We start from the raw sequence: 22774 nt of genomic DNA, 5'->3' as shown, positions 1-22774 counted from the left end.
CTGTGAGAGGCTCCACCAAGCAGCTGACTCAAGCAGATGAGGACACCCACAGTGAAGCAGTGAATGCAACCTGGGGACTCCAATGATAGAATAAAGGGAAGGATTTCAGGCCTGAAGGGGATAGGAACTCCATAGGAAAAACAGGGGAGTCAACTAACCTAGACTCTTGGGGCTTTCAAGAGACTGAGCCACCAACCAAAGAACATACATGGGCTGGACCTAGGCTTCCCCACACATAGTAGCAAATGTGCAGCTTCATGTGGGTCCTTAATAACTGGAGTGGGGGCTATCTGAAAAGCTGTTGTAGAATATGCTCTTCTAGCGGAGGCTGCCTTGTCTGGCCTCAAAGGGCAAGGATGTGCCTAGCCCTTCAGTGACTTGATGTGCTAGGCTGTGGGAGGGGGGATACCCAAGGAATGCCCCACCCTCTCATAAGGGAAAGGGGATGTGGGAAGGATTGTGGGAGGGTGTTACCAGGAAGGGGGCAGTGAGTGGGATGTAAAGTGAATAAGTAAAATATATAAACTAACAAATAAAAGAATAGTTCAAGTTCCTGTAAAATATATATTTATATACAGATGATAATAGACTCTTCCACTATGAGCTATAAGTATAAATGTATAACCAAGAACTACTATAAAATCTTCAATAAATCAAAGAAGAAAGAACTAAGTTTCTACACAGTCACCCTATCCCTTCAAACTCAATAGCCACTCTAGGCAAACATAGCAAGTTAGGCTGCATCCTATAGACCTAGGAGCCAGGGATGCAACATGCTGGAGTCAACTGCCATCGGAGAACATCTACATCCAGTCATCTAGGAAGCAGTGGTCATTTCTCTCACTCACTCAGATTCACCCAATAAGAACAAAGTTTGATTAGGAAGAAAAACACAGCATTCCAACTAATGGTCATGGGAAAGAACACAGAACAATAAGAAATTTAAAGGATTTTTAAATTCACAAATCACAGCCAAATCTACAATGAGCCTCCCAGTTCAACACTTTACTGTGAAAATACACAAATCAGGCTATCACCCTTTGTCACCAGTCCCCACTTACTGAGCCCAATTTCCAAATGTCTATTATTCATTGTTTTCACAGTGCTACGAATGGGCAGCACCCAGGGCCTCTGCACATTAAGCAAGTGTTTGCGACTCAGACAGTTTTCAACAACAGTGGGAATGGTGGTCCTTGCTAAGCCAAGGAAAGAAAGGTGACTAATGTAGCTGTATGTGTGGCGACTAAAGGTGCATGCGCATCCATGATTATGGGGTGTTGGCACAGAACTGTGCAACCAGCAAGAAAGAAAGCACTGAGAAAGACTAAAAGCTTAGACTGCCCAAGGGTTGTTATTTCTGACAGGATAGTTTTCCTTTGAAAACTGCAGATAGCATTTAAAACAAAACACCAGCAGGTCACAGTAATGAGGTACAGTACCCAAAGTGACTGAAAACAACTAAGCTGGAACTGGGAGAGGAATCCCAGCCCAGAGCAGCAGCTGCCAGGGTCTTTGACAACTGGAGTAATTCAGTAAGCACTGGCCACTTTCACACAGGTGACACTCGCCTGCTACCGTTACTCGCATTGCTTCTGAAATTTGTGATTATTTTTTTATTTATGGGTGTATGTATATTTTTGTGTGGATATATGTCATATGTGTACATGCCTGTAAAGGTCAGAAAAGCAAGTCAGACCCCATAGATATGGAATTACAGTCTACCTGACATGAATGAGAACCCAGGTCTGGTTCTCTGGATTGCTACTTCTTCAGCCCAACTCCTGTGATTTTATTATATAATAATTGTTAGCATTTTGTCTAGGCTCAGCCCCACGGTTACCAAGCAACAGCCAGGTGTGCCTGGCTCACTATAAAAGGGGCTGCATGCCCCCCTCCTCTCTCTCGTGCTCTCTTCTTGTTCTTGCTCTGTCCTCTCCCGCCTCCACCCTCTCTCTCCAGGTGCTCATCGGTAGCCGCTACTTCTCTTATCTTCTCTCTCTCTCTCTCTCTCTCTCTCTCTCTCTCTCTCTCTCTCTCTCTCTCTCTCTCCTTTTTGCTGTCTCTCCTACCCTGTCAACTTCCCTCCCTATGCCCTGAATAAACTCTATTCCATACGATACTGTTGTGTGGCTGGTCCCTCAGAGGGAACGGATACCTCAAGCATGGGCCCACAGAGGCACCCCCTTCCCTCACACCTGACTATACCTCTACCAAACAGATTCCTTCTCTCCCTTATCTTTTAATAAAACATAACAATAATCAAGTACCTGTATGAAGTATCTCAGGCCTTAGGTGACCTGTGTGGTGAGTGACATTCAGATCAAAGACCAAACATGCTTTATCTCCTACAAGCCACTGCAAATCTACTGGCCCACAAAGAAACCCATGTTTCTAGGCACAACTTCTTCCTCCCTCCAACTTCTCTGCCCCCATATAATCTTGCAAAGACTGCAGAAAACAGGTATGCATTGCTCCACTGAAAAGCCAGTGACTGCATAGTGTATGCTGTGATGAAGGGAAAGACTACCTGAGATCAGGTCTTTTGGCTATGTCACCACAATCCCAGAGGACACGGGCCTCCTTGCCTGCAGCAGGGCACTGCAGCTGGCACCATGCTCAATGCACAAACAAAATCCATGTGAAGCATTCATTAGGGATGAGGGCGATGGAGGAAATCAACAGTAGCTGGGAAAGGGGCTACCACTCTAGGTTCAGCAATCATGGCACACCAGATACAGTAACTTTTGTCCCAAGACCCAAAGGGTAAATCGTAATACAGGGAAGGAATGAGGCACGAAATCCAAAGGAGAGAAAGACAAGAGTTCTGCACTTTGTAATCTTCTCACCTAACTTCCACAGTGGTCTTGAAGTAGGGTGTATAGCCTTTCCCATTTTAAAGACAAGACACTGAGGTCATGCAGCCTCGAGCACTAAATGGACTTCAGTGAGCCAGTTCACCCTCACACAGGCTGGATTGGGAGACATATCCCTCTTCTCAAGGATCCTATTTAGCTATTAACCCGCTACAAGTACACTTTTGACCTGGAATTCCCAAGGCCTCAGCCTATGTAGTGATACTACAGAGAAGTGTGGATCTCCCTCCCATATGCACGCAGAGTGTCTGAATCTCCCTGAAACACAGCGAATCTGGGCTTCTGAGAGTCCTGGTTTCTGTGATACCAACAACCTAGACTGTGTGTGTATATGTGAGTGCAATGCACTGTAGGATACCAACAACCTAGACTGTGTGTGTATATTTGAGTGCAATGCACTGTGGGATACCAACAACCTAGATTGTGTGTGTATATGTGAATGTAATGCACTCTAGGATACCAACAATCTAGACTATGTGTGCACATGAATGCAATGCACTCTGGGATACCAACAATCTAGACTGTGTGTACAGGACTGCAATGCACTCTGGGATATTAACAATCTAGACTGAGTGTGTACATGAGTGCAATGCACTCTGGGATACCAACAATCTAGACTGTGTGTGCACATGAGTGCAATGCACTCTGGGATACCAACAACCTAGACTGAGTGTGTACATGAATGTAATGTACATCTTCTCACGTTTGTGAAGCTCACTAAAGAGAGTCTTCACAACTGGTGCAGTTTTCTGCTGCAGTTTCTGAGTTGGCAGGTGATTCTACCAGGTGTAAAAATCTTTCTCCCCAAGCTCCCAAACCCAGGGCTTAACTCACTTTTGTCAGGGACAAGCAGTAAGATACAAGTTAACAAGTCCTCCATCATTGATCCCCACTGCACTGATCCAAAAGCACACCTATTGTCCTGTCTCATGACCTGGAATCAGGATCCGCATCACAGCTGGTATTGTGTCACAGTCCAAGTGACACTGTAGTTCTGTCCCAGTGGCATGGAGAATGATGATCCATCCCAAAGTCAGAGGTGTATTACAAGAGGATGAAAAATTCAGAATCCTACAGATACCAGGCCCCTCGCCCTTCTCTGCTTCCTTCAAGACTACCAAACACTGCTCCTCCCCACTCCAATACCTTGATCATGGCTTCCTGTTTCCACTTTTCTCAAAGGATCCACTATCTGTCCCCTTCCCACAACTGAGTCTCCAAATCTGCAAATTAAAGCTAAATCCTCATACACAGAATGGAACACACACACACACACACACACACACACACAGAGTGATCTGCAAGACCAACAACTGACCTGGTTTTGTCTCTACTGTTTGTCTTTGCCAAAGGGCATTTGCATCAAAGGATGCCTCCTTTTGTTTTGTTTTATCTTGTTTTGTTTTGTTTTAACTAACTTTCAGCCCTTACTAAAGGTCTCTCTCACTGAGACTCCAAACCACACTTCCACACAGGTGGGAAGTCTTCCCCATTCTCAATTGCACTTGAAATTCCTTTAAGTTAGGTTTTTGCATATTCATTTAATTTGGCAATTCTCAACCTGTGGGTTACAAAGCCTTTGGGGGGGCGGGTGTCACATGTCATATATTTACATTAGTTTGCATAACTATCAAAATTACAGTTATGAAGTAGGAATAAAACTGACTTTATGGCTGGGGGTTCCCACGACCTGAGGAACTGTAGTAACAGTCGGAGTTAGGAAGGTTGAGAACCACTGACGTGACTAACTCTCTACTTCTCCATGCTTCACTCTAAAGAGCTTAGTTTTGATTATCCGCCTGACCAGGTCTGGAATCACCTAGGCAACGAGCCTTCAATCACACCAATAAGGGCTTATTTAGGTGAGGTTAGCCTCTGAACATGACTGTGAAGGATGCTCTTGATATTAAGTTAGATGAGGCAGGAAGACTTACCTCAGATGTCTAGTTTGTATCCTAGGCTTCCCTTCTGAACTGCACAAACACAGAAGGCTAACTGGGTAGAAGCAACCATCTCCTGTTGCCTCCTGACTAATGTTGCAACGCCTCACCCTCCTGCTTCTGTGATGCCCATGGAACTATACACCAAAATAAACCTTTCTCCTTTAATGTGCTTTTGTCAGATACTGAATCACAAGGCTTACAGTTAAAGGAAGAGCAATTAATATATGCCATGAATAGGCGAAGACCGCATCTTTTCCTGGCTAGTAACTGTAAGCCATGAACAGACAGGGACCACATCTTTTTCTGGCTAGTGTTTATTTTTTTTTTTTAAATCTGGCACATAATGAATCCTCTGCTAATAATTTTTAATATATTAACCTTAATAGGACAAATTATTAACTATATCCTTTTGTGTAATTACTCCTTTTTTTTTCTAACAAAGTTCCAGTTTGGGGGACCAAAGCACTGCTGGTAGTAATGGTCATTTTGAAGTATTATCCATGATTCTTCCTTAAGAAGACATCTTAAAAGGTGAAAATAATTTCTAATGTCAGTAGGAAGGAAAAAAACCCTGCTTTTCATTACAACACAAAGACCCAAAATCCCATGTGCTTAAGATTGTGTTTGTAAAGGTCTTCTCAGGAGCTGGACAATTGAAACCACATTGACCTTGGCCTGGAGCACAAACCACACCCTGGGATTCTTACAATTCTTCCAGGAACCTGTCTGCTAAATGGCAGTTCCTCTAGAACTAGGGGGCTCTCCTTTGGATGTGCATCCAAATCATTTGCAATTTTAAAGTCAGTGCAGGAAAAAAAAAAAAAAGTCCAATGCACGCACTCATGTACACACACACACACACACACACACTTTCTTTTTTACTGTTAACGCTAGAAAAAAAGCAATTTGTTTGGCTACTAAGCTTTAAAAGTGTGCGAGTAAGTGTGTGTGTGTGTGTGTGTGTGTGTGTGTTTGTGCTCTCACGAGCGCGCGTGCGCGCACACACACACATGCGCACATGTTCTTGAGAGCACTCTAGGGGCAGAGGGAAGGGAGGGGCGGTTAAGGTTCATAAACACCAGGTCCTTATGTAGTCTCTCCTATTGTGACAACTTTATCACATGAAAAAGATTAAAATTCTACCCAGTCCCCCATCATACACATGGAGAAACCAAAGGTGTCAAAATAAGGAATGCGTGGTGCATGTTTATTAATATCACTTTGCAAAATAATCATTAAGAAACCCACCCAAGCTGTCTACAAATAAGATAAGAAAGGACTGTGGAGTAGAAAGGTTGATTCTCATCTTATTGCTGCCATCACTGCTGTGGACAAGGAGAAGAGACACTCCGCAGCCATCACGCAGTACTTTCATGGTCATCAACAGGTTTGAGAATTCTCATTGCCCAGAATCACAGTTCCATCAGGTTTTGGGGACAGCAGTGTGCCTGAGTCACCGGCTCTTTTCAGGGTTTCTCAAGCCCTACTTGTTTGCCTTCCTACTCGTATTTGTAGGGGAGTCAACTGAGAAACACAGCCCATCTTTGTTTTTGAAAGATTAAGTTGAGGCTCTGCCTCAACTGTGGAACAAAACACACACACACACACACACACACATGCGCGCTCACAGTCCTGCCTCCCACATGAAAGGGATCACAGTAAGCAAGCTCATCGGTGGACAGAGAGTATGTCACAAGGCCAAGTGTAGAGCTGGGCTGTCAGGAGCAAAAACCCCAAACAGACCCAACATGATTCACAGCCTCAAGGTCTAAACCGTCTCTATCAGCCTTTTATCTAATTCAAAGACATTCAGCTGCCATCCTTCTCAACACTCGAAACAAGTAATCTTTGCCACACATTAAAAGACTATTCAGGAAAAGGAAAAAAAAACTCGATTTCTCCTACTTTTGGACTGATGATCAAGCACTACCCAGAAAATCCAAATCCGATCACTGAGTGATGAGATTTTTCTGATACCAAACCCCTGAAGAAGCGATCAGTCAGCTCCAGCAGCTACGAGGCTGCAAAGCTTTTCCTCTCTGGGCAGTAGAAAAGCCAGCCTCTGGTACTTACATCTTGCTATTTATTAGCTATGCCTCAGTCAAGTCACTAAATTCACCCACAGAAAGCAGATAACAAAACTATTGTTTGTTAGAGGAGTAAGAGGAAGCCTAGAGATATGCTGCTCACAGGACTGGCCTTCACAGGTAAGCGACTGGGAGCCAGAAAACCTTTAACTGAGTGGACTAATTTACTTCCTAGCCGGGGTACGCAGCCAGCATAGAATAAATTCAGCATCTTCACCTTGAATATCAATTCTCATTGTAACCTGCCAGGAGCCAGAAAAATGATAAGAGGTGACCAAAAAAAGCAGAGGGGAGCAGGGCCTTCCCAAATAAATTCAAGAGGGGAGTAGGTCCCACGCCCTTTGTTGCTCTGAACTGCAAGTCCATGCTAGAAAAAGAAAAAGTCCACGTTAGCTGCAGAGGCTCTTGGCTTAGCCTAGGTTAGTCCAAAGTCCACCTAACTCTAATGAAGAACAATAAAAGTGAGAAGTGCAGCTAATAATTTTTATAAGCATTATACACTTAGCATCTAGAACATTATTGGACTCTAAAAAAAAGATTCTCCAGGTAAATGCTTGCCAAACGTTAAAAATGCAAAGAGAAAACTTAAGAAACCATGTCATTCTTAACACTTGTGCAGGCTGCTGTCTGTCCCTCCGGTTGTTTTCACACCTGGCCAGCACTAGTGCAGATTAATGCTGGATGTTCCTTAAGCATACCTATGCCCTGGCTGAGCTGCCAGAGTTCCCCACAGCACCACCTACTGTTGATGGGCTATACCTACAGCAGCTCACCTCATACAAAGCCTGTCTGTAGCTAAACACTTAAGGAAAAAGATTTCCACTTAAAATCCAATAGTCGGGACAGAGGGTAAACTGATAGCTGAGTGACTAAAATATAAAATATCTAAGCTGCAAGTGTCATCTTTTTGTTACTGAAAAGGGCGAGTAGGTAATTTTATTTGTTTTCTCAACCATTTAGTCTAGAGGTATCGAACCCAAGGCTTTAAAGCTAGAGTTATGATGTGCTATGAGGGGGTGATCACACAGCAAATGCATTCATCTTTCATTAATGGCAAGCATAGACGGTGAGTTTTCCAACTAGAAACTGAGAGTAGTATTCTAAACCTAAGGAGGAGGGCGATTTGAAGATGAGGTTCACAGCAGAGATTTTCCTTCTGGTTAAGCCCTTCATGGACAACCAAGTCTTATTACAAAACTCGCCAGGCCATGATTGAATTCAGACTCATAGACCAGACAAATACCAAATTCCCCATTCCCAGCCATTGAGGATACACAGAGCCAGCAGCTTGTCAGTCTCCCGCAAACAACCCAACCTCAATTCTGATCTAAAATTAAATCACTGACTCAAAATAGATCATGCTTTGAAAGATCTGGGATAAAAACAAACAAAGGACCCACCCCACCCCCACCCCCCCAAACAGCAAAAACATAGGTTGAAAATAAAAACAAAAATAAAAAATCTAACATTTCTCTAGAACCATCTTCCATGCCCTATGGTAAGGCCTTTGCAGATTTTCAGGTTCAAAAGGTAATGCTGTCCCTGTGTTCAATTCGTGATTTTTAAGTGACTAATGAAGAGATGTCACAGATTATATGTAATGGGGTAAATCAATGGCACGTTACCATCAACATGCCTGCCCTTATCTTAAAATAACTGCTTAATAAATGCTTCATTTGAATGACCAGGTCTCAATACCACAAAGTGAATACAAATACAACAGTAATAATAATGATGATAATAATAACAACAATAATAAACGATGCTAATAATAACATCAACAGCACAGGTGCTTTCGCATGACTTAGATGGTGGAAGCTAAATAACTCTTTCACACCAAGAGAGGAAATGAAAATGGAAGTCATATTATTCATACAGAAAAAAATGCTGATTCTGCTATCATATTCCTCTCTGCAAAAATAGACTCGGCAGTCCTCACAAGCCAGCCATGCACTGTTGTCACAGATGTGCGCCAGATTTGCACAGGACATAACTTGGCTGTGGGGGGAAACCTGAATCTTAGGCAAGAAAGAATGCCTGTTCTTTCTTGGAAGAGAATGTGGTGACTGTCAATAAATCTGAATAGCAACTTTAAAGGGTCAAAAAAGCTGGGAGTCCGGTGGTTTTATTCCCACTTTGGGAAGTAATAAGGCAAAGTTATCCCCTCTTCCTTCTTTGCTGGCCACCACGGAAAGACTTGTCACCATCAGGCTCCTTGCTATAACAAAAGGAGGGCAGCACAGACACCAGCTTCTCACAGCCTAGCATTGTCGCCAAGTTCTGAGCACCGCTAAGTGACAGGGGCACGAGTGAGCCAGGACCAATTTTATTCTATTTCCAACCCTCATGCTTTCAAAGAAAACAGACAACCGAGCTGTGGGAGGACTGGAGGGAGGAGGCGGTGGGGGCAAACAAACTTTCAGAGCCCCGGGATCTGCATTCCCGCAGGAACTGACAGCACAGTGACGCGCCCACGGGATGACCTGGGTGGGGATGCAGCACGGAGTGGGGCTGGGGGCCGCCGCGTCCTCGCCCACCTTCTCCCCAGCAGTCAGCGCTCCTTCCGAGCCTGGGCCTCATCCCCGGCCCGGGGCGTGCAGCCGAGCGCAGGGCGGACAGCGGGCCAGGCTCCTCGGTGCCCAGGCCCGGCCGGAGCGGGACCCTGAGAGGTACTCCCCACCCGCCAGCGCCCCCGTTTACCTTGGCCGCACTCCGGCCCCTGCAAGGCGGCCAGGCCAGGCACCAGGCTCGGGAGACCGCGAGGAGGAGCTTGGGCCCGGCGATGCACTGCAGGCCGGGATGAAGTGGCCGCCGGGTCCTCGCCGCCGGCTCGGAATGGACCGGGTTAGCCGAACCGGCCCGGATCGGGCGGCAACGGAGGGCTGAGCTGACCGGGGCCGCGTTTGCTCCTCCGCACCGAAGGGGCGGGCTCAGGCAGGCTCCGCAGGAGAGCGAGGGAGGGAACTTGGAGCCAGTTGCTGCGGCCCAGAGCGCGTGTCTCTGCGCAGCCGGCACGCCCCCAGAGCGCCCCGCCCCCAGCCTACCTTCCCGCCCCACCCCCTCCGCACCCGCACTCTTCCTCCTTCTCCTCCACCCCGCCCACCTGCGCCTTGGCCCCACCCCCATCAGCCCCACGCCCACCCTGTGCCCTACTCCCCCACTGCTCCTAAGCCTTGATGCTCTGGGATGTGACTCTTCCACCCCAGGACAGTGCACATCAGGCTGTGCTGGTTCCTAGAACATGTGGGCAGATGTGATGAGCTTTTCTGATAGCCCCTTCTTGAAGATCTTGCCAAGTCTCCTACCTCACATGTGGTTAGTAATAGGGTTTTCTCCGTGGGCAGGAAGCATTTTAGAAAGACTAAGTATGTTCTAAATGAGTTTTGCTAGTGGGAAGTCTAAAAATTAAAATGCACGTATATCAAAATAACCGAATTTAAAGGAGATTAGGGGAATCACAATATATATTCCTTGCCCCTCCCCCCCAAAAAAAATCTATCAAGCAAAATTTCTCTATTTTTAACCCTTAGTACTATGAAATGTAATGGCATTTGTATGAGTTTTGCGGAAAGGCCATCTATACATATTTAAATTATGCAACTTTTGATTCCCTGTAGTTCAGAAATTATCAACTAAAAATCAGATAGCTACAACAAATCTCTGGCTATTTGCAAGAGTATTGTGTTAGCATGTGATGTAATGCTGGGCTTTGAGTGAAGGTTGGCATGCAAACAGGGTCCTTGTCAGCCTCTATGCCTACTCCAAAATCCCTGTCGGTGGACTGAAGCTATTTGTCATCATTATTATAGCAAACGCAGCCAGTTTCCAGCCCAAACAGACCCCACCTCTGCACTTGCTTGTTCCATTCCTTCTTTTAAGCCTTGCCACTTCCCCACTGTGTGTGACTGAGATGCAAACTTCCATTTGAGTGTCCCGGACAGCCAAGTAAAGAATATCTTTACTCTGGAAATAGAGATGGGAGGAAGGAGGTCATGACCTACGCAGGAAGTATCAAGGTTCTTTCTCCTAAATATGTCCTGTAAGCCTGCAGCAGCAGAGTGTGCCCCACCAGAGAACAAAGGCAAGCCAGAAGGAAACCTTCACTAGCAGGGGAGCCAGGAAAACTCATGTCTCAACTAACGAATCTGCAAAGTGAACTGCACAGCATCAGCAAAGTGAACTGCACAGCATCAGCATGGGGCTTCAGAGGACATGTCCCGCTGAACTGCCTTCTTGCTCTTTCAGTTTTCCAATGGGCTCCGGTTCAAAATGTTGACTTATAAAATCATAAAAGATTACCCTGGGCTTTGGAAATCAGAAACACAACCAGTAGCTTCTAGCTTTTGTGTTGATCAAACCACGTAATTTCTTGATAATGAAGTACAGGTCAAGAAGTCACTTAAGGCCTTTATTTCAGGGCAAAGGCAAGTGTATCTCTGTGAATTTGAGGCCGGCCTGGTCTATGGAGTGAGTTCCAGAACAAGCAGGGCTACACAGAGAAACCCTGTCTCAAAACAAAACAAAACAACAACAACAAAACCCTGGGTTTTAATGGTATTAAAGGATCTCATTGAGGGTGTTACTTTTCAATATAAAATCATATTATACTCCAAACCCAATAAGAGATGTGTTCACAGAACAAGAGTAAAACAATAGTGTCTAAACCAGAATCTCCTAGTACATTTTCTGTCTTAGCTGTTAGTACAATAAGTGTACTTTTACAACTCCCCATTGTCTGCTAATCTAGGATCAGTCTTTTCAAGACAAAATCTGAAGGGCTACCGTAGTCTTCTGGAAATTCACCACACTAATGTTTTTTGGTTTTTGTTTTAGTTTTTTTTTTTTTAATTAGAATTTTCCTGTGCTTAGAGTATTGTTCCAAAGAAATGGGCCATTGGCCTGTGCATGGAATTCATTTGTCTCACAAAGATTTTTGTCTCAGAAAGTATATAACAATGTTTGATTGGTTCTGAAACAAGCATCTGTAGATAGAGTTTTTCAGTATTAGCCACAGTCTCTGATTGCTTGACTTATTTCGTTGGGAGAACGATATGATATCTACAAGAGAGGAGACAGAGAGCTCAGCGGTGCTATTGACGCAGGGAAGAACCTAGTCTTTCTGTCACTGGTGACATTTCAGGAATATACAAACCTGTGAACTGAAGAGCAATCTACTGTAAAGAGATGTGCTGCCAACTGGAGAGACAAGGAAGAAATCATGGCTCAGCAGCTTGGAAGCAATGGGAAGGAAAAGATCCTTGGTATCCAGGCGCAGACTCCAGCAGCATCTGGACAAATGTTGATGATACTCCAGGGAGAATCTCACCAAAGGGGAAGAGTTCCCCAGCACCCTCAGCCAGGGTTTCAGTACAGTCTATTTCTTTGTTCTCTTTTAGTTAGGTCAGGGTCACACAGGTCCACTTGTCCAGAACTCCCCCAAAAAAATCACAGCATAATAGAGTGCTTTCTGGCAGGGTGCAGAGTTATCCGGAGAGCTCCCCATAGCATGGCGTCTCCAGAATGGGGAGCAGGAGACAAGCATGAGGACTTTTTGTTTTTGTTGTTAACTCCTCCCAAGAGTTTCTGATGGTTGTTAAAGGTTAACTTGTGCTCTTCATTCTACGGGGAAATCCTTGAGAGATCCTCATCCAAACGTCTATGGGTTTGAGTTGTATATAAAGTTAAAGTAATTGGTTGAACAAACTCCATTTGTCTTTTCCCTTCAACAATCAATCTGAAGGTATAGAAAAAGCAGGGAGGACTGTGCTTCAGGGGCGGGGGGATGGGTTAGAAACAGTAGGCAGCAAGAGAAAGGGCAGCGCTGGTGAGAGAGAGAGAAAGGCCTTGTCAGTTGTTGCACTGTGGTCAGTTTTCCATCAGTAACAGCCTGGGTTTATCTATTGCCGCTGGTCTCATAGTTTACCTTGCGCTCCTGCACAAGCTCAGGGTGCTGATGGGTGCTCATAGACAACAACCAGGACCTACCTCGCTAAACTCCAGTAGCTTCCGAGATACTTAGTCTCTTAGGGCAGTTGCATGCTTCATTTTTAGTTAACACGGGCCACTAACCATAAATATTATGATGAACATTCCATGAAGATATTGAGGACAAGGAAAAATAAGAGACATACCCAAGGTTAGAGTTAGCAATTACAAGATTTATCAGCTGATCCTTCTGACCTGTAGTCCATATATCTTCTACTCTAAATCAAACATGCTCGCAGGTCCCACAAATCATCTGTCCAGTGGGCCAGGCTAACCACAAGAGGCCACTGGAATGTAAATGAATTGAAGTTTCAACACTTCTAAATCCCTTGCATTTAATTCTGATTCACTGAATAAAACTTTTTAATTTTAAACGTCAATGACTTAAATTTTTCTTCGCCACAGTAGATTCTTTTTTCAAGTATTCACTAACAACATGTGGCTGATGGCTGCCCTGCTGGCTGGCCCAAATTAAGACAAAAGCATTTTCATTCCCTTTCATACAGTTGTCTGTGTCGTCAGGTAAGGCAAAGTTTTCTATGATTCAATTATCTGAGTATGTTTTTCCAGTCCATGTATGCTAACTGTTGTGTCCTAAAGGAATAATCTGTTTCCGCACCTACTTTCATCCGCAAGGCATGCTAGACTAAGAATCAAAGGAAGACAGACAGGCTGGGAAGTCACTCTTCAGGGACACATATGGCATACCATGAGGCCTCTGCTTCCAGACCTCCCCACTGGCACCTTCTTGCAAATACCTGCCTGGCACTGAAAAAAATTATGTTCCTTGTAAATCTTTTGCCCCCAATTCTGCTTCCATGCATTCATATGCTTTCCCTATGGATGGTCCTTTTCTAAATCCATGCCTCAGAACACAGCTGGTGTCATGGGGGACTTGATCCCTGATCTTCACTGTTACCCAGGCCATTGTTAGGTCATCAAGTTTAATGTACATTAAATAGCATAGTATTTGCATATAACCTGTGAATAGTCTCCTGTAAATGTGAGCTCTTATCTGGCCTGTTTGTAATACCTAGTGCTCAGAGAATAATTGCTGTATTCTATGGCTTAAGTACTGTTCTCTGAGTCATTTGTAGCCCTTTGTAAATGGCTGTTATGCTACATTGCTGAAGGAATGGTAGAAAGGAGAAAGGTTTGTATATGTGTCACACAGACACAATAATTTCTGAATATTTGTGATTCATGGTTGGTTTAATCCCTTGGATATGGGGGCACTGACTTTCGGCTTCAGAAATTTAACATTCAGTTTCCACCTTCTGTACCTCCCTTCAGAGCATTGTATTTCTCTAGCTTTCTCCTAGAAGAGTTTACTCAAAGAGCAGCACTGAGCTGTTTGTAACTAATCTAATATACACCTAGAAATGGAAGCTTGCATTTTGACACTTTTATAGAAACTTGACATTACCTGACATTGCTTCATAATGTATGTACATAAAATGGTTGATAAACTACAATGGATTTAAAATTGGAAACAGCTGTGCCTGCTAGTTCCCGAATGCAGTCCCAGCTCCCTGAGAAGCTAGAGCACTTAGTTGAAATAAGTATATGAGCAAGTGCAAGTTCAAGGTCAGCCTGGCTAGTATAGGGAAACTGTGTCTCAAAATAAAAATAGAAAGAAATTTTGAGATGTACCTCAGTAGTAAAATGATTGCTTAGTATGAAGGGGGGGGTCATTAGAGCTTAGTTCTAGAACCCCCTTTGATGGTTTGAACAAGAATGGCTCCTATAGGTGTATATCTGAATGCTTGATAACTAGTTGGTGGAATGTTTAGGAAAGATTAGAAGGTGTGACTTTGTTGAAAAAGCTCTATCTTTGGTGTGGACTTTGAGGTTTCAAAAGCCCTCCTCAGGCCCAGTCTTTCTGTCTCTCGGTTTTTTTCTCTTTCTCTCTCTGTCTCTATCTCTCTGTCTCTCTCTCTCTCTGTCTCTGTTTCTCTGTCTCTCTGTCTCTCTCTGCCTCTCTCCCCTGTCTCTTATTTGTAGATCAATCAGATGTAAGTAAGCTCTCAGTTACTGCTCCAGTGCCCTGTCTGCCTGCTCGTGTTATGCTCCCTGCTATGATGCTTGTAGACTTACCTCTGAAGCTGTAAGCAAGCCCTCAATTAAATACTTTATTTTATAAATTGCCTTAGTCATGGTGTCTCTTCACAGCAATAGATAAATATCTAAGACATTACTATTACTACAAAATGAAAAAAGAAAAAGGAAGGAAGGAATAAATAACTTAAAAGCACACACAGATAGATGATAGATAGATAGATAGATGATAGATAGATGATAGATAGATGATAGATAGATAGATAGATAGATAGATAGATAGATAGATAGATAGATATAGTATACTCTGTCAGGTCATCTCTTTCTGGCCCCAGTACTCACCTCTACCTCCTTTCAGTGACTGATGTATTCATCACCCTTACTCCATCAGGTAAGCTCTAGTAAAACACAAGAAACTTAATGCAGAAAACTAAGTTTAAAAATAAAAGAAAGGCAGAAGTAGCAGTAAAGGAAAATCAGCCTGAGTCTGGTATTTGGCAAGGGCAGGATGCTCTTTCCCTGGGAGCACGCACACTGCAGGTAACACCATCACTGTCCTGGACATGAAACAGGTTAATAGCAAAGAATCAGAATGTGTGCCCCTGAGAAAAAGCATGCTTCCCAAAGTCCAAGGCCATGAGGATACACAGGTACTTCCTCCTGCTGAGCTCACTTGAACTCTAGCACTAGTTGACATTAGATGAGTTCTCATTATCACTGGGTCTGAGACTCACACCAACTTCCAGATTTTAAAATAGTTTGAAAGGATTATTTTTTCAGAATTTGCTGATATCAGAAACAGAACATTGGTTTAACAGATGCCCTTCGATATCATCAGAAATAATATGAACCATGATACCATACATGGAGTGTTTATGAACTTCTCACAGTAAAGCAAACTTAGAACATTAAGTTACGTGGTTAATAGCAATAGAATCAATCTTCGCTGTACTTTTCTTCGAGTAGGAGATTGGTGTGGAATGGATAACTGAAGCTCCAATGGCATTCAAACCTCTTCCTAATCAAATTCCAAGAGAGTGCTTCTGTAGTGGACAGAAGAGGATGGACCCATTTAAAGTGGTCTTTCCCTTGTTCTTGTTGTAGAGAAGAGATGCTAATGAGTGAAGCAGATCTCAGGAAGAAAAGAGGGACAAGAGGGTCACAAGAACTGTGAGGAACAGATGGTACCAACATTGCTAACCAATTTCTTCTCTTAAAAATACATTTAACTAATTAGAAGACTCAGGGCTTGCTGTGCCCTTTGTTCTAAACAGTTTTTATTGTACATGTGATGGCTTCTAAATGTTTGGTGAGGATATATTCCAAGTCTCCTATAGACATTTTACTTTTCAGCCATCTAGTACTAATATAAAAGATGAGCAATGGCGTGCATGGTATTTGTTGAAATCACCTGCAAATTGCCAGGGAATTAACAAAATATTAGAGTGCTCCAGGCACAGACATGAACTTGCCTGTCTTCATCTACTGTTCCTCACTCCGCCGCCAAATCTCTCATTTTTACATCTGCATTTTATTATTCACACCTTACCTGCCTTAAGTGCAATATGTAATCATAAAGCAGGCTAGTACTTTCTGTCTTATGTCTCATTTGATGATTCTTCTAGTATCAAAACTGGTTTAAATTATTCTTTTGAACATTATTTCAGTGACACTGACTTAATTTTCCACTAGTCAGGAAACCAAAGCTTTGAAGCAGATAAGACATTAGATCTTCAACATTTGAAATTTCCCATGTAAGTGGTTATAGAAAACCAATCAGACAGAAGAACAAACAGGGTGAGAAGTCAGAGAAGATGGAGGATGGGGAAGGAGAGTCTGCATGCATCAGCTTACCCTCCACCCATCCCCAAATTCTCCATTTAAACTGTACTAAAGAATACTCAGGAAAGGCTGAAGATAACACACCGTGGGAGAGCACTTGCCTAGCATGTATGAAATTGTGAGGTCAATTGTAAGAGATAGAAAAATAGAAGACTAGTCATAGTGTTATTGAGATATTTTGGGAGAAAATAGCTCATGTTGGCAATTCAATGTTTTGGACAAAAGAATAGGTACACAAAACCATTGTACACTGGAGAAATAACAATAACATCACTGATACACACATCCTCCTCAAATAACCTCCACTTCTATGTAGTTGAGTCAGGAGTTTTAGGCTAAGAAGTAAGAAAATAGTTTAAAAATTAGTCCAGTTTTTTCATAAGTATAAATCATAATCTCAAATTATGAATTGGCTGGATTCTCAGACTCCAAGCATGTGTTATAATTATGCTATCCTTAAAAGATGTTCCTAGGTCATGTTGGATTTCATAACTTGCTTATTATAGCTTAAACTGCATTATGCACTAATAAGTGACCCAATGCAACCAAATGCTTTAATAATAAATATGGTCACGGTGGCTCCATATTAGCCTTACCAGACTGTAAGCTGCATGAAGGCTGGAGGTGCCAGTGAGCCCTCTTTTGAAATCTCCATAGTATCAAGCAATGTCAGGGCATCTGACAAAGGTTCCTGAGACATTCCATGAGATCATACACGACTGATAATAGCATAATTACCATGTCACTCTGTATGCACAGGAACTGCTACAGAGTCTTAATTTTGCAGCATCTGCTATACAGCCTACTTATGAGCAAGGGCATGCCAACATCCTGAAAGGTCTATAAGCCAAATGCTGCTACTGTTGGCCACAAGTCATATGCCCCTCCAAGGACATACAGCAGAATCACAAGAGAAGGGAGGTTTGCATTACAGGAAGAGATGATTGTTGCTTGGTTGGGGAAAGATTTGTGAAGCTGCATATTTAAGGATCTGAATGTTTTTGTGAATCTATAATAAATGAAGTATTGCATTTCTCTAAATTCAAATACTATATTTACAAAGCTAAAACTATAATGAAGCTTCTTAAACCAAACACAGTATGAACCACTAGCAGGTTTTGGTAAGGAACCACAGGAAATAAACTTCTTGGGCCAAGATATCCATTAGACGTACTTGGCAATAACTCCTCTTCTTACTCCCCCTTGCTTTCTGTCTTAGTCAGGGTTTCTATTCCTGCACAAACATCATGACCAAGAAGCAAGTTGGGGAGGAAAGGGTTTATTCGGCTTACACTTCCATGCTGCTGTTCATCACCAAAGGAAGTCAGGACTGGAACTCAAGCAGGTCAGGGAGCAGGAGCTGATGCAGAGGCCATGGAGGGATGTTCTTTACTGGCTCGCCTCCACTGACTTGCTCAGCCTGCTCTCTTATAGAACCTAAGACTACCAGCCCAGAGATGGTCCCACCCACAAGGGGCCTTTCCCCCTTGATCTCTAATTGAGAAAATGCCTTACAGTTGGATCTCATGGAGGCATTTCCTCAACTGAAGCTCCTTTCTCTGTGATAACTCCAGCTGTGTCAAGTTGACACAAAACTAGCCAGTACACTTTCCTTTAGAGAAGGGAGTATTTCTAGTATTCCCTTAGACTGTCATGGTAGTAATACAAAAGGAGATGCAGTGTGGAGACAGCAAAGAGTAGAGGTATAAGCAGGATCCTGAAAGACTTTTTCCTGCATTACCTAAACTGCTCTGGACACACATTATGTTGTTGGCTAAATAAAGCAGACTATACTCTGCCATACCCCTTTCCATCCACCTATTAACACACATTTCCATCACTCTGTAAACTGTCTATGATACTGCACATTCCATCTAGACCTCCACATTTTCCATGAATCTATCTTCACTGTCACTTAACAATACTGCACATTCCATGTATATACCTCCACATTTTCTACACATCTATCTTCACTGTACTGCCTACAGTACTGCACGTTCCATGTATAGACCTCCACATTTTCCACGAGTCTATCTTCACTGTCACTTATTGTTGACATTTTGGTCAGCCACAGCTTCTGCACTATGCACTGCCTAAGAAGCTTCTGTGACAACGCCTGGGCGCAGCACCAATCTATGGGTATAAGACTACCTAGGAGATAGTTTGAAAACATAACCATTTTGTAAAACAATGGGAGAAAGTCCAGGTATATTTAGGGTATCAGTAGTGATGGTTTAGACATGAACAGACAACTACTCTATGCCACATTCTAAAATGTTTTTAAGTGTTTTGGGGGGACTACTAACAGTTGGGTACATGTATCTCGGATACGTTGCCTGCTCTTGGGACTCTTTTCCACCTCTTGGGTTGCCTTGCTTGGCCTCGATGCGAGGGCGTTTGCTCTGTCTCATTGTATCTTGTCATCTCTTGGAAGTCTACTGTTTTCTAAAGAGGAGATGGAGGGAAAGTGGATTTGGGGAGAAGTGAGGTGAGTGGAGGAGCTGGGAGGAGTGCAGGGAGGGAACTGTTTATTTAGGATGTATTGTATGAGGGACGAACTTATTTTCAATAAAAATTAATTTTGCCTGATGATATGAAAATAACTTAACTATTTCTAAAAGATATTGTTTCATATGTGAGAAATAACACAAAATACCTTACAAATATGAAAACTCATCCTGTCATTAATTTGATATAAAATAATTAATTTAACTTTTTAAAATGATGGTCTTAGTTTGAAACTGAAATGACCTTACTAATTTCTTTAGATGAAGTCTCATATAAAACAATGTAAAATTTTAACAATCATGATTCATTTGTAGGTAATTTAGCCTTTAAAATGGCACTTAATATTTAGGCCCTGGCCATAAACTTGTTACTTTGACATACCACTCTATCTTATTCACATATTTATATTTTCATGTTATATTTAAAGTTTTAATGTCATATTTTGATTTTTGCTTTCTAAAACCTAAGTGGTCGATGAGAAATGTTGTCATTTTGACATCATGGGATATAACAGATTGGCAGGATATCCATAAGAATTTAAAGCCTCCTCATTGACAGGTGACTACAGACGTTTAAAGGTTACAATATTCTTCTCTGTAATTCTGTTTCTGCAATGCTGACCTATATACCACACTTACCTGCACTGTCCAAGTTCATAGACCACATTGTAGTGGGTTCTGTCTAATGCTGCATGTATCATGTTAATTTGGGTCCCCAAAATTGCACAAGAATCCTCACAACCGCACAAAAGACTCTGAGGGACCCTGCCACCCTTTGGGTTTGATTGGTAAATAAAGTTGCTGACAGCCAATGGCTGGACAGGGCAGACAGAGGCGGGACTTTGAGGATTCCCTGGCAAGGAACTGAGGAAGGAGAGAGGAAGAAGGAGATCCAGCATGCCTGGGAATGTGAGGAGATGCTGTGCCTGAGAAGGGGCATAGCCAGCCGCAATGTAGGAGCCTGGGAATAGAAACCCCAAGAAGGCTTCCCAACTGGGTCCAGGGCAGCAAAGACAGAATATAGAATTTAGTAAATTCTAAGTCAGGAATATCAGAGGGAGGTAGATTGGCCATGTGGAGGTTGAGAAATGGCCTGGCCATTGAACTGCTTTGGGCTTATCAAAATATAAAGGCTGTGTGTGCGTGTCTTTTATTGAAGAAGCCAGAACATCAGGGCTGGCAGTGAGGAATTTGCTGCCCAGATCAACTTGAGTATTTAATTGGATACTACTATACTGCCCTGCAAACAGCACGCCCTGGGACTGAATACAGAGTGTCTGTGGTGCCAGACATTGTATTTTATAAATGTTTTGAAACTGTCAGAAACTAAATAACTTTATGATTTTTGGTAACTATTATAAAAATATTTCATACTGTAGAATGTAATATATTAGTGATAAAATTTAAATGTTCTGGATAATGTAATTCTAATAGTAATTGAGAATTATGTTATTTAGAAGAGAAATGCTATAAATTCATTGCTGCAAGCAAATCTGGTATAGTAACAACTCACAATTCTTCTTTTTTGTCTTTTCTGATGAACAGATCTGACTTTTTTTCTTTTCTTCCATAAACAAATCACTTTACTCTTGAACAGACAGTGTCCCCAGAAGCCTGTAGACTAAAGGAAAGTCTCAGTCGCAGGTATATGACAACTCCCTGTGAGGTGTTGAACAGGGGGGCCTAGAAGACACCAAAACAATGTAAGCTGTTACTTTTGCTCTCGGTTGCTCCTGAGAACCTAATGGTGAAGAAGGTATTGGTGAAAACACCAAATCCTTTGGTTATAGAACACAGATAAATCAAGCAAGAGCTGAGTTGGAAACCTCTTCCTTAATCGCTGACTTCGTACTGACAGGAGACACTACACAAACCGCCAGGGCGGAGAAGTCAAACAAGACATACCTTCTAATGTGATAGTGGCCTGACCCTGGAGGGAAACCAACTGTTTTATGGTGGAGTTTGAGCCCACTGGACAAGAAGGAACTCAAGCCTGGATCTATAAGCCATAGCGCCTGGGGACTATTATTTGACAAAACATCACATTGTCCAACTGTCTTTTAAACATCCATATACCCATATATTGGTGCTGTGCTCAAGCTTTATCCCAGGAGCCTCTTGGGGAGTGGTTAGTGCAGAGGCCTGTAACTGGCCAAAATGTCAGGTGATGGTGGTAGTAGATGACTTCACCCTAAACAAGACATTTACATCTCTCCTCCAAGGTTCTGGAAGTCTAAGAGGCCGACACACTGTAAGGACTAGAAGATGTGAGAGTAACAGCAAAAGCATGTCTTCTGGACATTACATAGCCAACGAACTCATGAGCTCTCAACAGCTATGGTTACCTGCACAAGAGTGTGCTGCCCCTCAACATTGCATCATTGATGGGGGAGGGCCCGGAAGTGCTTGAGGGAATGATTGGCAGTTAACTGTTGTTAGGGGAGTTGGTGTCATTTTCTTCTCAGTGGTGTAGGCACTGATGGCTTTCCCTTGCTCTAGTAAATAACCCTTACCCATGCCTAGAAATAAACTCAGTGGGCCACACACAAAGGAAATCATGAATCCAAAGGGGGCTTGTTGAAAAGAAGGTTTTCAGAAGGAGGGAAATGGGTATAGAAGAGGGAAATGGGTGGGGTGAATATGACTAAAGTTCATTATATAAATTGTGAATCTATCGTACAAAATTAAAACAGAAATTTAACAAAAGTAAAAGCACTTTCTATTTATGGGTTTACGCGATTGGAACTATTTTGGTTGTGATCAGCAGAAGGTGATTATGCTTTTTAATAGTAAGCATATTAATTATTCTGACACCTCCATATATGGTGTGTTCATTGTAAAATATTGTTGAAGAGAATAGCCATTGTGTTATATGAGACTATGACTACACAATATACAATGACAGGCTTACTATGTTTTTCCACATGTTGAGATTAACCACATAACAGACAAGTAGTAGACTAATTTCAGCCACAAAAATGCCTGCATATTTCCAGCTTCCATTCCTTCAGACTTCTGTGGATTTCTCTCCTCTTCAGGGATAAGGAAAGCTTTAAGAGTCTTAACAGAGAGCTTAAATGTATTTTGGATTAGAGAAATCCCAAATAGTCTGAGACCATTTGGATGGTCACAATAGCAGCAAGTACCTTGGATGTTTCATTAAATGATGAACAAGTGCGGCCAGTTATGTACATGCAGGTGACTGATGGAAGATTCAAGAATGTGATACATTTATTTTCTGGAGAGAAAGCTTGTACCACTGTGGAGAAATCGAATTTACCCATACAGAAAAAAAGATGAGACATTATATTCACATACTCAATAATCTTTAAAAATTAATTATAGGTAATAGTTTTGAAATAGCAAGTCAGAACTAGGAGGAAGACAGAAGAAAATGCATAATCAATAGGCTTATCACGAAAGAGTAAATGCATCATTCATTAATTCACTTTTCACACTCCTGCATTTATTGCAGAGCG

At 42.6% G+C, this 22774-nt stretch overlaps 1 protein-coding gene and 1 long non-coding RNA gene across 4 annotated transcripts in view; both read right to left on the bottom strand.

The window, feature by feature from the left end:
• The window catches only part of Fam110b (family with sequence similarity 110, member B), a 157093-nt gene extending 147088 nt beyond the window's left edge, over window positions 1-10005 (bottom strand). Inside the window, exon 1 of one of the 3 annotated variants that reach the window (XM_006537896.4) lies at window positions 9604-10005. The gene's annotated coding sequence lies outside the window, so the exon portion shown is untranslated. The remainder of the gene's footprint in view (window positions 1-9603) is intronic. The other 2 variants (XM_030253522.1, NM_173426.3) reach the window with 2 other exon arrangements.
• Window positions 10006-11729: 1724 nt separating this feature from the next.
• 4930423M02Rik (RIKEN cDNA 4930423M02 gene) lies at window positions 11730-21686 on the bottom strand. The gene is made up of 5 exons (NR_038183.1): window positions 21641-21686; window positions 20809-20978; window positions 15289-15376; window positions 12056-12724; window positions 11730-11961 (listed from the first exon to the last, which is right to left on the bottom strand). It is a non-coding gene; the product is annotated as an RIKEN cDNA 4930423M02 gene (long non-coding RNA).
• Window positions 21687-22774: the final 1088 nt, after the last annotated feature.

This window comes from Mus musculus, chromosome 4 (assembly GCF_000001635.26).
Source record: "Mus musculus strain C57BL/6J chromosome 4, GRCm38.p6 C57BL/6J".
Taxonomy (NCBI): Eukaryota; Metazoa; Chordata; class Mammalia; order Rodentia; family Muridae; genus Mus; species Mus musculus.
Note: the sequence above shows the minus strand (reverse complement) of the source record. Positions and strands in the feature narration are given on the sequence as shown.